Source organism: Podarcis vaucheri, assembly GCF_965113315.1.
Source record: "Podarcis vaucheri genome assembly, chromosome: 3".
Taxonomy (NCBI): Eukaryota; Metazoa; Chordata; class Lepidosauria; order Squamata; family Lacertidae; genus Podarcis; species Podarcis vaucheri.
The window spans coordinates 59,256,040-59,271,979 of NC_138761.1; the positions used below are offsets into that span (position 1 = coordinate 59,256,040).

General features: G+C 45.1%; 1 pseudogene across 1 annotated transcript; it reads left to right on the top strand.

Moving 5' to 3' along the window:
• The first annotated feature begins 3,892 nt into the window (after positions 1-3,892).
• LOC309528906 (small ribosomal subunit protein eS25 pseudogene) lies at positions 3,893-4,267 on the top strand (annotated as a pseudogene). Its single transcript has one exon. The product of its transcript is annotated as a small ribosomal subunit protein eS25 pseudogene (transcript).
• The last annotated feature ends 11,673 nt before the right edge of the window (positions 4,268-15,940 follow it).

Genomic DNA, 15,940 nt, shown 5'->3' on the forward strand with positions numbered 1-15,940 from the left:
GAGGAGTGCGGGGGGAGTGCACCGTCCCCGGCAGTGCGATCCTGGTGGGGTGCCATTGTGGTTGCCCCACCCACCCACGCTGGGCACCACACCCTCGTAGGTGGTGCGCCACGCCCCCAGAATGTGCACCAGCCCTGCCCCCGCCTGCTCTCCACCCCCACCCCACCCCAGTGCTGGAGCATGAAGCTCCGCCACTGACAATGAAACTCCCACAAACACATTTGTATTACTGCCAGCAGTGAAGACTGCTGGTTTTTAAGGAAACAATTGTATCTCATCAGCTACATACACATATTATGTAGGAATTCTACCTCCCTCCTGCACTATGCTTCTGCCTGGCCAAAACTGCTAGCAGCTGAAAACTTCTGGAAGATTTAACACCCAGCAACAAAACCTATTGGGAGTCTTGCTCTTGCCTGAAGATACAGACAATAGAACAGAACAAGATGGAGCATGAATGTAGAAAAACCCTCCCTATCTGGAAGCAAAAAATGTCAGGATTTGAATGTGGATAAAGGGAAATATAGGCTGCCAGAAGAAAGAAGTTCTTTTTCATCTTTGCTGCAGCCTGCAAGTGACTGAAACAGAGAAAAGGGGGAGTTACTTTGGAGTTCTGCAATGAGCGCTCCTTTTACTTGACTCTAAACAAATATGTAAGGTGACTTTTTTTTTTAATTGGACCAGCCACTGTTAATGAAAATATTGTTATAGGATTGGGAGGCTAGTCTGATTCTGCAGAGGAAGAGGCTGCTTAAGCGGTTAAGTATCTCTTTTTGCATGACTAAAGAGTGCAGGTAACAAGTTGCTAAAGAAACAACTAGATGGAGATGCTGAAGGGGTCAGGCCTCACTCCGCTGCCTTGGCTGGGAATCAATGTCATCGGTGAGCATAAGAAGAATGGACCTCAGCTAGTCTGGAACTAGGGTTTCAAAGAGACAGAGATCTGACTTGCTCTCTGTGCTGAAACCAAAGTATGACTTTGCTCACTGCTATAGAATACTAATGGGGGAGCAAGTTCTATTGGAGTATTGATGCTGAAAGTCCTTCAATCCAATGTTCAGCCTGTCTACATGTGCAAATAAAACCATGTATCACAAAGATCCATCTCCAGTGACCTTCTCAGTGGTAGAGCATCTTCTTGTCTGCAGAAAGTCCTTGGTTCGATCTCTGGCATCTCCAGGTGGGAATGTCCCCAGTCTGAAATCCCAGAGAGCCATTGCCAGTCTGTAGATAATACTGAGCTAGATGGATCCATGGTCTGACTTAAAACAAGGCAGATTCCTCTGCTCCTGAGGAAACCAAGCCCAAAGTATGTGCTGGCAACCCAAAACCTCTCATTTCTTGGAGACTGGGGTGCCTGTAGCAGGATCTAAAAGGAAATTGTTGTCTCCTACCTTCATTTTCTTTGGCAGGGCTATATTTGCGCCGGAGTGCCTCCAGATGTTCCTATGATTCAGTCCCGTTCTACTTTTTGAGAAGTGCTTCAGGGAAGGTCTATCTTCCTTGCCCTTCTCTAATTTTCTGGGATTTTAACCTAGTATCTCTCTTGCTTCATCATCTTTCCTTCTCACTCTCTTCTGTCCTTTTCCTCATGAGAATGAATACTATAAACCCATCGGCAGGGTTTTGTAACTGTTAATTTAATTTTATTATACTGTATTGTCTTCCATGCGTGTGAGAAATAACCATAATAAGTATTCACCAGTTATTTATTATTAATAGCTACTTCTCAGTTACATGCAGTGCAAGAATGGGGCACAAGGCCCCAATTTTATGGCCCTTTGAGATGACAATCCTTTCCCTTTGTTTCAATATCATGAGCAGCCATGAGGATAGGAATAGAAAACAGCAGATCTCTTCTCTGTCACGGCTTCTGCCCTGATGGTGTGGTCCAAAGGATACTCCCTGAAAAAGAGGGAGACTTGGCTTCAAATCTTGTTCATAGTAGAAGATGTCACTTCTTAGCCTCAATATTTGTCCATGATAAATATTTTCAGTACAGCTCATAACTGGCAAGCATGGTCATCTGCAGTTTTGGAACAACTGTTTTGTATGGAAGAATCCCAGAGGTGAGTCAAGAACCAGGCACACTGAAGAAATCCCACAAGCTCAAAGCAAAAAGCTTCTAATATGATGTGACACATCAGCAGTCAAGAGTGTGGCATTTGTAGCTGTGCGCAGGGTAAATTGTTCTGGTACAATTAGTTGTGTGACATAGTATGCAGTTGTGCTGCACCAATGCATGGTGACCAAGGTCTTTCCCTTTGACATGGGAGAATGGAATTTCACTTTAACATACATTATTTTTATTAGCTAAGGACACAATTCATATCTTTCTGATAAATATATCCCACAATTTGGGGTGGGAGGGTGGTATGTTCAGTATAAAATGGTAAAGGGACCCCTGACCATTAGGTCCAGTCGTGGCCGACTCTGGGGTTGTGGAGCTCATCTCGCTTTATTGGCGGAGGGAGCTGGCGTACAGCTTCCAGGTCATGTGGCCAACATGACTAAGCCGCTTCTGGCGAACCAGAGCAGCGCACAGAAACGCTGTTTACCTTCCCGCCGGAGCAGTACCTATTTATCTACTTGCACTTTGACGTGCTTTCGAACTGCTAGGTTGGCAGGAGCTGGGACTGAACAACAGGAGCTCACCCTGTAATGGGGATTTGAACCGCCTACCTTCTGATCAGCAAGTCCTAGGCTCTGTGGTTTAACCCACAGCGCCACCCGCATCCCATATTCAGTATACTTTGCTTCAAATTCTGACTTTCTCAGCACAGATCAGGTATCCATTTTTATCCTGGGTGACTTACAGGCAGGGTGGGGGAGAAATTCAATTCGGCTCAATTCAGAGTTTCAGAAGCAACATACAAACTAAAAGGCAGTCAACATTTGAAACTCACACTTCTTTGAATTTTGCAATGCAGTTCTCCAGCCAAGTAATGCATAAAAAGTATATACTAGGCTAAAAAGCATGCCTATAAATGCATATACTGGTGAGACTAACCAACAAATACACATTATACTGGGAGGAAATTGCTTGCTAAAATATGTATATTAGGGAAAATTTGCACTAAAATCTGAAAAACATTTATGAGGACTTTTTAAAAATGCAAACTTGATGTGGAAATATGGAGAACTGAAGACTGAAAAGATGAGAAACTGAGAAAAACAGAACATGATATATTTACCCATCCCTACCTACAGGCTAGTCTGTGGCAGCTTTCAGAGATACAGTTCTACTATATGAAAAAAGTTGCTGGCTGTCAGAAAAGTCAACGGAGTGCTTAAGAACTGCTTTCCCACAGAAGAATGCTCCTTTGTGTAGCACAGTATGTTATGTCCAAAATTGCTTTGTGACAGACACTGAAGTAACAAGTTAAAACACATGCTGATACCAGAGTCTGCTTCCTCTTAGCCTTCCTTAGCTAAACATCAGCTTAGCTTAGGCCTTGGGGCTAGCAGATGTACAGCATTTCTCAAAACCAAGTTTTTACATTCATGTTGGGTGCTGAAATGTGTGTGTGTGTGTGTGTGTGTGTGTGTGTGCCATTCACCTGGAACTGCTATTCGTTTTATCCCGTTTACCTTTTGCCCACAGAGATCTCTTGTTACAAATGCCAAGAAGTTATTCTTTATGATTTGTCTACCTGTATGAAATTCAAAAGACAACTTGCTGTCATCTCCACCCCCAAGTCAGCATCGGTAGCTTCACACTGTAACCACTGCATGGATCGTCTCATTGGTTGGCAAAGAGGCTGGTGGCTTGCTGCTTCCCCTCCCCGTCTCCTCCAAGGCTTCCATCTGGCACCAGACCAATGCCTCTCTTGTCCTGCCTCAACAGAGACCAGCAAAGCTTTCTGGCCAGAAATCACCTAGGGAGAAGCAGCTATGGTAGCCGCTCCAACAGTACCATGCCTCCAAAGGACGATAAGAAGAAGAAGGACGTGGGCTAGTCAGCCAAGAAGGACAAGTCCGGTGGAAAAGCCAAGAAGAATAAGTGGTCCAAAGGGAAAGTAAGAGACAAGTTGAACAACCTTGTTTGGTTTGACAAAGCTACTTACAACAAGCTGCGCAAGGAGGTGCCAAACTACAAACTCATTCCACCTGCCGCGGTCTCTGAAAGGCTGCAGATTTGAGGCTCCTTGGCAAAGGAGCTTCTCAGCAAAAGCCGAATCAAACTGGTGTCCAAGCACAGAGCCCAGGTCATCCACACACGAAACACCAAGGGGGGGGTGCATCAGCTATGGATGAGGATGCATGAGAGGTTCTTGGGTGGTTTTTAGACTCTGTACATCACGAAAAAAAGATTTCCTGAAGGGGAAAAAAACAGACTACCAAATTTATAAGGCATGGTGAATTATGTTAACCACCTGCAATGTAGGAAAAACCCCACATTTTTTATGCATTCAGACTTGTAGGTTAAGAACCCACAGGTGCCTGTGTGGCAGTTATGACAATGATATATCTCAGCAAATCTGACACATCAGATGTTAAGTCAGGCAAGAAGTACAGAACACAAACTTCCTCCGAGTCACAGGATCCTGCAATGCCCAGCTCTAGTAGTCAAATACTACCACCCCCTCATCAGAGGTAGATAGTTAAATTGTAAAAGACATGAGCCATTCCCAATAAAAATTACTAGGATGAAGTTATTTCAGTCCACTGGCTTGGAATGCAATCCAACAAGCAGGATGGTCTCAGACAGGTGTCCTCTGATCAAGCATAGGGTCCCTCTCCAACAGTGGATGGTCTCTCTGCTGGTCTGTAGTTCTCCTCCCTCTCCATGGTCTCACCTGTTCCCACTTCATTCTCAGCCCCCCGTTGTTACTTTACTTGTCATCCAACTAGAGCAGGGGTCTGCAACCCGCGGCTCCGGAGCTGCATGTGGCTCTTTTACACCTTTGCCGCGGCTCCGGGGCGGATACTAGTGAGGGGAGGAGGCGCATTGTGCGCCCCAACACTCCCCACTGTGGCGGGCGCTGTACTGGCTGTGACGTCACATGGGGGCGGTGCATGCGTTAGTCTCGCACCGTCCCGACATCACCTTCCCGCCCACCCACCCGCTACATTGAAAGGGGGCATGTACGCTGGTCACTGTTTTGAAGGGGAGTGAAGAACACACACACACAAAAAGGTAACTTGTTAATTTAACGTTTATTTCTATGAGGAGGAGTAAGTCTGAGGGGTCAAACAAAGAAATAATAAAAAAGTGACAAAAAAGTTATTTTTATAATGACGAGTTTTGCAGCTCCCAGTTTTTTTTCTTCGGAAACAGGTCCAAGTGCCTCTTTTTGTCTTAAAGGTTGCAGACTCCTGAACTAGAGCATAAAACTCTTAATCTCAGGGTCGTGGGTTTGAGCCCCAAGTTGGGCAAAAGTTTCTTGCATTGCAGGGGGTTGGACCTTCATGGTCCCTTCCAACTCTATGATTCTATGATCCATCCATTATGCCACAGAATTGCCATGTGAACCCTGAGCAATACAAGACACAAGACATTAACACTGTTAAAGTAGAACCTTCTTCTTGCCTGAATAAAGAGAAGAGCCACACTATACTTGCAGCAAAGAAAGAATCAAGGGCTCCAGGAACCCACATGTTCAGCAGCCTGGAGGGGATCGATAGTTTATTTATTAATGTTATTATTAAAAATGTATACTCTGCTCTTCAATGGTCAATCAGTACAGCTCACTAAAGTCATGAGGTGCGACTTCTGAAGGAGTTAAATGGGGGCTGTAGAATCCAGAGAGCATTCCTTTTTTAAAAGGTTAGGGTGGAATTCAACATAGCACTAAGTGGGGAATGCGCACAGGGAATGAGGTCTGCTTGCACAATGAGACTTTTCCACCCTCTCCTCTCCCTGTGTGGCCCACCTGCACACACCCTAAAACTCTTCTGAGTCCCCCCCCCCCAACACTCCTAAGCAGATTTAGGGGACACACAGAGGGTGCAGGGGGAGGAGAAGAGGATAATTCATGTTTCATAAGTGAACCAAATTACACACAACAACTACTACTACTACTTAGTTGAATCTCATCCTAAGTCTGTAGTTCTCTGCATGTGCTCAGAGGCACGATAGTACTTTTCCACATTTTTTTTCAGTGTTAAATCCCAACAGTGGTAACAAGTTTCAAGGCTAAACCCTGACTCAAATGAAACTTCACATGTTGACCTTTATGCTTAACAAAGTTCCTTCACTCTGACCAAGTCTTTAGTTATTTCTCCATGGAAGACAATACCTATTATATCCCATGATTCAATGAATCCCAACTTTCCTTCACCAATCCCTGACAAATAACTCAAGACACAACGTTTCTAATTCCACAGAAAGGACTTCACTCTTCCATTTTGCAAAGAGAACAAATGATGCAGTTTATCACCCAAAGCCTAATCATTTTGTGATATACTGCTCTATCTGAAACGTGTGTGTATTGGTGCATCGTACATTATGACTAAGCTGCCTGCAACTGCATATGTACTAAATTGCAGTCCTTGCATCCTGGTTCAGTCTATTTCAGCACAGAATGTTGCGCCAGCTTGGTGCTAATGTGCATATCCATTTATTGTCTATAAAAAAGACAGCAATGTTATCTAGTTATTCCTTGATGGAACATTCCTTCAGTAGGTTTTCTGAGTGATAGGGCAATGGGGAACTAATCAACAAGTTTCACTTAATGACACAGAATAACTCACATACTTTTGCAGTACAACACTCTTAAATACGTACAGGAATATGAAGAAAATCCTGCTGGATCTGGCCAAGTGCCCAACTAGTCCAGCATCCTGTTCTTACAGTAGCCAACCGGTACCTACGAGAAGCCCACAAGCAGGACCTGAGTGCAACAGCATTGCCTGAAGTTCACCATCAAACCAGGGAGCCTTCCAGACTCATCAGAGAGGACAATCAGGAGCAATTGCGTCTATGACCTTTCTTTTCTCCCCATTCCATAGCTCAACTAGGGCCTTAGGAGAATCACCAGCTCTAGCAGCAGAACATCCCTCAGAGCAGTGGCGTAGCGTGGGTTGTCAGCACCCGGGGCAAGGCAAGTAATTTGCGCCCCCTAACCCGTGGATTTGCGCCCCCTAACCCGTGGATTTGCGCCCCCTAACCCGTGGATTTGCGCCCCCTAACCCGTGGATTTGCGCCCCCTAACCCGTGGATTTGCGCCCCCTAACCCGTGGATTTGTGCCCCCTAACCCTAACCCTCAGATGTTGCACCCGGTGCGGCTGGCCCCCCCTGCACCCCCCACGCTACGCCACTGCCTCAGAGTCCATAAGTGTCTGGGGTTGACCATTTTAATGGGATCTCTAACCCTGCAGAGGAGGGGACTGGCACATAAGAGCAAACTTTGCCACTGGTACTCTGACCATGGCAATTCGGTGATCACCGCTACTCCCAATTTTCAGACCACCCCTCTCCCAGCCAGAAACAAAGGTCACTGTGTTGGGTACATCAGTGTTACTGGCATGAACTATGGGTGCCTGCCTATGACATAAAAGGACAGTGCACTTAGCATTCCATGCCACAAACTGGGCATGCACAGCTCAAATTTCCCAGTAACAAAATATTATAATTGGATAGCTGGGAAAGGAAAGTTTATGGGAACGTTTTTCCATAAAGACAAGAAGCCAACTCTCTCCCTCCCTCCCTCCCCCTCTCTCTAGTCCCATTGATTTCAATTGGACTTACACATAAATGACTGTTCTGAAATGTGGCCAGAATCAATGCATGAAGTATATAAATCTGCCACTGGAAGTATATCCAGGTAGAAATTTCACCAGAAAAAGCATCTATGGAAAACATAGGGAAACCTTGGAAAGCAAAGCTTGATGACTGCATTGGCCACCCTCTCCTTCCATCAACCATGTGGAACAGTGAAGAATGAGAAAAGGTGTGGAATTATCCCAGTCGTGTCAATAGTAAAGACCGGCAATGCCAAAACCGTGCAGCTGATCTTCTTTCGCAGGACTTCCTGTACATGCCATTGGGCTGTGAACAGTTTTAGCAAATAAGGCAAGGGTGGGGAACCTATGCCCTTGAAGATGCTGCTGGACTTTAACTCACATCATCCACTGCTGGCATGCCCAATGGTGACAGTTGGCCAGGTGTAGTCCAATAACATCTACTAGATGGACACTGTTTCCTTGCCCTTGAAATCAGGCATGTGAATCAATGCAGAACAGCAGCAACAAATGGTTGAACAATGATGGCAAATATGCACCAAATTCCCTCTGTGAAAAGAACAGAAACATTCATTTTGTGTGCTTTGGTGATGCCATTTCAATGCTAATGAGATAGCGGTAATCTAATTATTTGGCAAGAGTCAGCTGAACAAGAAAGACCACTGTTATTTTGTTTCATGTGGAAATGTAGGCGTGTTTTCATGAGATAAGCCCAGAGAAATGCCTTTCCTTCCAAATTATTCTTACTGGAGGAAAATGTGGCTGTGTGTTGCAATTACGGCTCATTCTCATACATTCAAAGTCGCAGATAGAACATAATAGTAAATTTCAAGGGGGGGGGAACCTTGATTTAGAATAAAAACATATAAAGATTTTTCTGGCCACAATTCAGAGAAATGTGACTAACACCACACACAGCTAGCAAAGCTTTAAATGATTACACTATAAAAGAAGACATATAGACCACAAATCAGCCCCAAACTCTGGCATATGGGATACTAGATTTGAGGTTTTGCAGCTAACACTGATAAATAGAGAGGACCTAGCAATCATATCCAATGTGCAAGCTGGTTCAGTTGTAGCCATTGAACAAGTGCATATTGTTGTCACTTTCTTTGTTGCAAAACAGTCTGGGTAGGGTTTTTTTGGGGGGGGGAGTTTGACATGCTAGAGCACCAAATCAACTTTAATTGCACCAGCTGAATTTTCAGAGAGAAAATGTATAGGAAGATTCCCTTTGCTGCATTTCAGGTTTATTCATTATTTGTCTCAAATTTTGTTACGGAGTGGGGAAAAAGCTCCAAACAAGCCAATACTCTTGGTTAGAATTGTAAGGGCTGTGGGGAAAGATCACCAAAATCAGACAGAGCAAAGGAAGATTAAAACTTCATGTGAAGAAAGGGAAATGATTATCATAAAGCAACAGATTTCAAGAGGGATAACTTTAAATAAAGGGATCAGAGTCATGTTGGGAAAGAAAGAAGATAACAGAAGGTGGATGAGAAAATGTGCTCCCCAGAGGTGTATCCATTCCTAGTGATCACAACCTGTCAGGGATGGAGAATGTGTCTCTCAGAGAGAATGGAAGTACAGGGCTGTCTTGCTTCCGTTTCCAGGTATTGCAGCCTAGACTTCTGTATTACAGCATGACAGATAAAGTTGTCCTTGCTGGAATCATTGACCCGGACATGGAGGAAAGAACGCCCCATGTCATCTCCTCTCTATCCATCTCTCTTCCTCCTTTATTATCTCCTTTCTTCACTATCCCCCCTCCACATTCTTTCCGACTCCTTCCTCTCCCTAACTATCATCCCCACAATATTAGGCATTGCAATATCCTGCTATATTTATTGTAGGCCGGAAGAGCCAAAGACCTCAGGAGACAGATCCTCACTTTCAGAAACCAGGGTGTGCTCCAGCAAAATCGGGTCCCAGTCTCCCAGTAACTCTAGAGTTATGGAGAAGACACAGTCATAGCAATAAGGAAGGAGAGTGGTTCCCCATTATTATTTTGTTGTGGGATATGTGTGCTTTGCGTGCCCAGGCGGAGACCCCCAACCCCAAGAGCCACCCAGAAGAAATGAATGACTCATGACAACATGTTATGGGATTAAACTGGCCACAACTTTATTTAAACTTTCAGATGTAGGAAGACCATTGGGCGTGTATCCCTCCCAGTCCCCAGCCAGGGATCTGGGACACATCAGGGTAGTCAGGTCTGTCTGGGAAGTGGGCTGGCTCTGGAAGACATTTGTTTACAGAGTGTCCACCCCCATTTCACCACAACACTGAGGCGTGCACTGACAACCTTTCAACGTATGGTCAGTGACTCCCCTCCAACTTAGCCCCTTTAACGGAGAACCCTGGAATCACAGCTGGGGGGGGGGACATCACCACTTCAAACCCCCCCCCCATTTAGGGAAGATAAACTAAAGGATTCCACCCAAGCCCTAAAACTAAAGTTGTGGCATCTGCTATGGGGAAGGCGAAACCTGCCAATGCAGGGAAATTCCTTCCTGGTCCCTTAACAGCAACCATCCTAAGGCTGTAGCAGCGCCTGCATACTGTACCTGTAAAAGAAGTTAACCTGTAATAAAAGAGCATTAAACAAAGGGAGGGGAGGGAAGGTGAAGCTCTGGAGCCGACTGCACGCTATCAGGTAGGATCCACCCCTTTTAACTACGCGAAGAGCTCTGCCTTCCCCTGCCACAGATAGGTTCATTAGAACTGAGGTTTGGCAGGAACATCAAAGGGCCATGACATGGGGAGGTGGACCAGGAACTTTCTGCCGTTGTCTCAGGGATGGGGTGCTGTGAGCGTCCATGCAAAGGGCGCCCTCCGGTTGATAGGAGAGCGGTCATGACCCCATTTTAGTCATATCTGCATGTGCCAAGTTTGTCTCACTACCCATCAGTTGTGACCTACTTGTCCTATGGTTCTCGCATTCACTCAGCAGAGGCCACCTTCTCAGCAGGTACTAGCCGTGCTTTGGCATGAGAGGGCCATTCACTGTCCTGGGTGAATTTCTCCCTTAAAGCCACAGACAAATTAAAAGATAAACCCTTCAAATAAATTGCTTTTCTTCCATTTGCCATTTGCTTTTTAAAAAAACAAGATTTGAGGGATTTCTCCTGGCACCAGTTCCTCGCTGTACTCATCTTTTACGCCACGTGGTGTCTACCGAATGCTGTGCAGTCAATTATGCAGTATCTGGGCAGAGAAACAATCTCTGCACTCTCACACACTCTATATAGTAAAATATATCATACAATTGGCTTTTTTTAAAAAAAGTAGTTGGTGAAGAGAATCTATATGGGGGGTGGAGCAGGGATGGAAACACTGCTTCTGCACACTTTTCTCTGATTTAATTCATATTAGGAAGGCTAAAGGGGAGGGAGGAAGGGAGGGAGGGAGGGAGGGAGAATCTGATTGTGTGTGTGCCACTTGCACTCAAGGCCAAAGACAGCCTTAGAAATAATCCAGACTGATATAAAAAAACACTTAACTGACAATATTTTATATAAATGAATGTTGTGCACCTGTGACAGCTTATTGCTATTTGTGAAGCAATTATCTAAATCTGAAGAGGGGGCTTCTGCTATAACTGCTGAAGGTTGGGGAGATGTTGTTTTTGTGTTGATTTATATTCAAATTAGCTTGCAATATTTTGAAGAAAAATTAGGAGGTTTTTTTCATGCCTGTTATTTTTAAAACCTGAACATAGCTGTACTGTGCAGATGAAAAAAAACAGATTTAATGAGATTCATCCACTTTGGGGCTCAAACCCCAAAGTGAATGAATCATTCCCCCTAACTTACTACCTATGTGTATAACTGTTCTTAGCATCTCTGAGCTTGCCAGATATCTCTTAAGTCTGAAGCTAATAGTAGTGAATTTTCTTGATTTCAACACCACCCAGAACTAACAAGGGCACACAGGGTTGAAGGGAAGAAGTGGAAACTGAAAGAGGAACAATCCTCTGCTACAAGCTCCTAGGTTTTCCCATTCCATGCAATTTAGAGCCCTAGATGCTGTTGGACTCCAGTGTAGCCAATAGTGCAGGATGATGGGAGCTGGACTCCAGCAACATCCAAAGGGCTGCAGGTTCCCCAACCCTGGTTGAGATTCAACCTGACTAATTTATTCTGAGGAGTCTGATTTAGCAAGAAGGGGAAGCAGCAAAGGTTCTGGGGCCTCCATGAGAGACCCAGGTGCCAACACCTAACTTGAATCAGATGTTGGATGCAGCAATTTGTAAGCTGAATCCCATCAAGGTGTAGCAAATGTAAAATGGATTACTGGTAATGAGTGACCCTATACAGACCACTCCTTGCTCAGCTGTACGTTGCCACAAAGCTAATGCACAATCTCCAGATTTGTGCCTGTGTCCAGGCTGAACTACTCTGTGCTTTCTAACACAACATGTCTTGTTTTCTGTATTTGTATCACACTGTCCGTTAATATGTAGGAGAAGAAAGCTACAGTGATTCCTGCATTTGCTCAGGAGCTTATGAGATTAAAGTCACTTATCTAAAAACCCTATAATTTTCCCGTTATACCAAATGGATAGTCTGGCCATAGTATTTAGTAAAAGTGTATGATCTGGATAAGGTAAAGGTAAAGGTACCCCTGCCCGTACGGGCCAGTCTTCCCAGACTCTAGGGTTGTGCACTCATCTCACTCTATAGGCCGGGAGCCAGCGCTGTCCGCAGACACTTCCGGGTCACATGGCCAGCGTGACAAGCTGCATCTGGCAAGCCAGCGCAGCACACGGAACGCCGTTTACCTTCCCGCTGGTAAGCGGTCCCTATTTATCTACTTGCACCCGGGGGTGCTTTCGAACTGCTAGGTTGGCAGGCGCTGGGACCGAACGATGGGAGCGCACCCCGCCGCGGGGATTCGAACCGCTGACCATGCAATCGGCAAGTCCTAGGCGCTGAGGTTTTACCCACAGCGCCACCCGCGTCCCTTATGGATACCAAACGATTATTATTTTTTTAAGTTGCATTGGTCTAATCAGGCTAGAACACAGCAATTCTGGTTACATGGTTTTGTTAAACTGAGTTGTCGAGGTTTGTTTCATCAAAAGGGCCTGTATAACTTGTAACTGAACACACACACTTTGATACTATTCTACTGTAGCTCTGAAGTAGAACAACTGATTTAGGTGTGTCAGAATGATGCACAATCATGCAGGAATTAGCACCAATGAATCTGGAAGTAGCCACAAAATCTCATAAAGACATCACAAAAAGGGGCGGGGCAGGCTCATGCGTGCTCCGCCAACACAAACGGGGGTCTTGAACACAACCCTCACACAAAACAAGGATTGCCTATATTCAACTTCTTATCTGTGTCATAGGAATCTGCCATGTTAGAAAGAATTCCTCCTACAATTTGTATTATAAATCTGAGCACATTCCAGTGATGGAGGTGGAAGTTAGATTATAATAGCAAACTTTTTACAGAGTGCTCAAGCCAGCTGCCTAATGAATCATAACTATGATTTTTGAGAATTTCTATACCGATTACATTAACAGCAGTTTCCTCTACATTCTCATTCCCTTTTTACATCCCTCTGAAAAAACTGAATTTTGAGATAGACAATGAATAATTTACTTAACCACTGAGCTGATAAGCAATCTGGTTTATGTATATGTTTTATTCATTCTGCAATATCAGTCAACAATTAATACAGAAAGATGGGACAGATATCTTAATAACCCACACCCAAGAAGTCTGTTGTAATAAGTAGTAAGCTGCTGCCACCTTCTGAAGAAAACCTAAAATTACTCTTGTTATAGAAGTCCATCTGATTGTGCATAATTACAGACATATTCACAGTTAGGAACGCTTAGCCCCTTCTCTAACCATTTGTGATGTCACAGTCTCAGATGTGAAAATTCTCAGGCAGCCACCATTGGGAGACTGAGTGAGCCTGGCAGAACTGGGCATTAAGGGGTTTTGGAGTGCTACTTTAGTGAGGAAATGAATTTCCAAGAATTTCCAAATATTATTTTGTTGATCAGATCAAGCTCTACTCTGCCCCTAACTCAGAAATCACTCAGAACGCACACAGTCCGAGTTATCTCTCTCTCTCTCATACACATACACACAGTCAAAGAAAACTATGTTACAACAACAGCATTGAAAAAAGAATGAGTTCATATCTTAGAGGAACACCATCTTCCATGCAGTGGCTAAGAAGGTACCTAGGAAGGTACCGAGGCTCCCTTGCACCCTTGGGAAGGAGCTGTATCAGCACCTCCAAAGCCAGGAGAGACCATGGAGCAGAAACTAAAAAAGTTTGCTTTTCATTGCCTTTCACTCTCTGCCAATGACCCACCGCAGCCATCAGGGTTGGGTCTGCTCTGCTCCACCTCCCCTCCTCCTCCTCCATTGGTCTATCTGTCTGAGTGCATGGCAGGCTCATAGACACTCCGAGCCAGAGTGGAGAGGAATGATTTTTGCACCCACTGCACCTGCTCCCTCAGTGGGGCCTCACCTGGCCAACCCCTAGGTACACCCCTGCTCCTATGCTTGTCTGAAAGCAAAAGACTGCAGCCCAATAGATGGGTTGTAAGCCTCTTGGGCACTCACATCTTCAAAGCAGAGCAACTTCTATCCCCACTCTGACTTCCATGCATTGAATGCCAAGTCAGGAAAGGATGCTATAGGTGGCAAGGAAAAGGGGATCTTGTTAGTCTACCAATCTACCAAGAGCACTCATTCATAGGTACAGAAAGCATTTACATAGTAAAAGCATCCCAGCATCTAACTATCTGTTATCTTATTTTATTGCAGCCTGTGAACAAACTATTGGATACCAAACCAATAAACACTAGGATGATTCTTCAACATCAACTTCATTGGACTGGTCATGGTGTTCAGATGCCTGATTATATCGTCTTCCAAAGCAACTACTCTATTCCCAACTTAAGAATGGAAAGTGAAATACTGGTGGACAACAAAAGAGGTTTAAAGATGCTCTCAAGTCAAATCTTTAGAAATGTAGTATAAGCACTGATAACTGGGAAATACTGGCCTGTGAGCACTCCAGTTGGAGAACAACCTTTACCAAAGGTGTCATGGACTTTAAAGAAGCACAAACTCAGGTCTAAAAGGAGAAACAAGCACATTTGGAAAACCCTCACCGTGATCAACTCCCTCCCAAAAACCTATGTCCATAGGCGCCGACTCCATGGGGCCTGAGGGGGCTCGAGCCCCCTCAAAAAAAATTTGGGGGGGGCTCAGCCCCCCCCCAATAATCTCGGGCGCCCTTCCAGCAGAGTGCCGCCGCCGTCCCCCGCCTCCTCCCCACCTGCTCCCTCGCCAGCCAGCCAGCCAGCCGCGCGCCCTAGTCGGAGAGCCCCGGCCATCCCCCGCGAGATTAGGGAATCCCCGGGGGCGGGGGCTCCTGCCTCGCTGCTTCACAGCACCACCGCCACTGCCAAGGCACTGCCGGGGGGAATTTCCTTCCTCCTGGCGGTTTCAGCGGTTTAGGGCCGGAGCGGAGGGGGCTCGCCCTCTCTTCTCCGGCTAGCCCCACGTTTCCCGCATATCAGCTGTTCCGGAGCTGATTAATAGGCGCAGCACACTCTCCCCTATTCGCTCACGAGGAGGCGGCGCCACTTTATTTGCATATTCATGAGCTTATTTATTATTCATGAGCTTTCCCGGGCCCCCCCCCAATATTTTTTATAAGTCCGCGTCCCTGCCTATGTCCCCACTGTGGAAGGACATATGGATCCAGAATTGGCCTCCACAGTCACTTACAGACTCACTGTTAAGACTATGTTCATGGAAGACAATCTTAATTGGCTACGAGTGATTGCTAAAGAAGAAGATCTTCTCTGTGTTCTTTGCTGTTGCTATTGTCAAGTACTGCAAGGGGGAAAGAGCAAGATGGGCATTTGGCTTCTTGATAGATTATTTTGAACTACAGTAAATGGAAGAGATGCACGAAAGGAAAGAAGCACTGATGGCTACCTTCAGAGGTTTATTGCTCTGTATCATTCAGAAATGTTTTAAAATTGCTTCATCTGGGGTGCTTGTTTAGTCTAATAAACTTCTATCACATGTATAAATTCAGATGCTGTTTTCCCTCTTCTAAGAGAAGTATGGACTAACTCGGATAAAAGTTTAATTTTTTTAATGCCAATTCACAAAATTCACATAATTGAGCGTTCCACTACATTATAAAAGGAGTTAACTCTTCATGCAGAGTGAATGAATAAGGCCATCCATTCCATC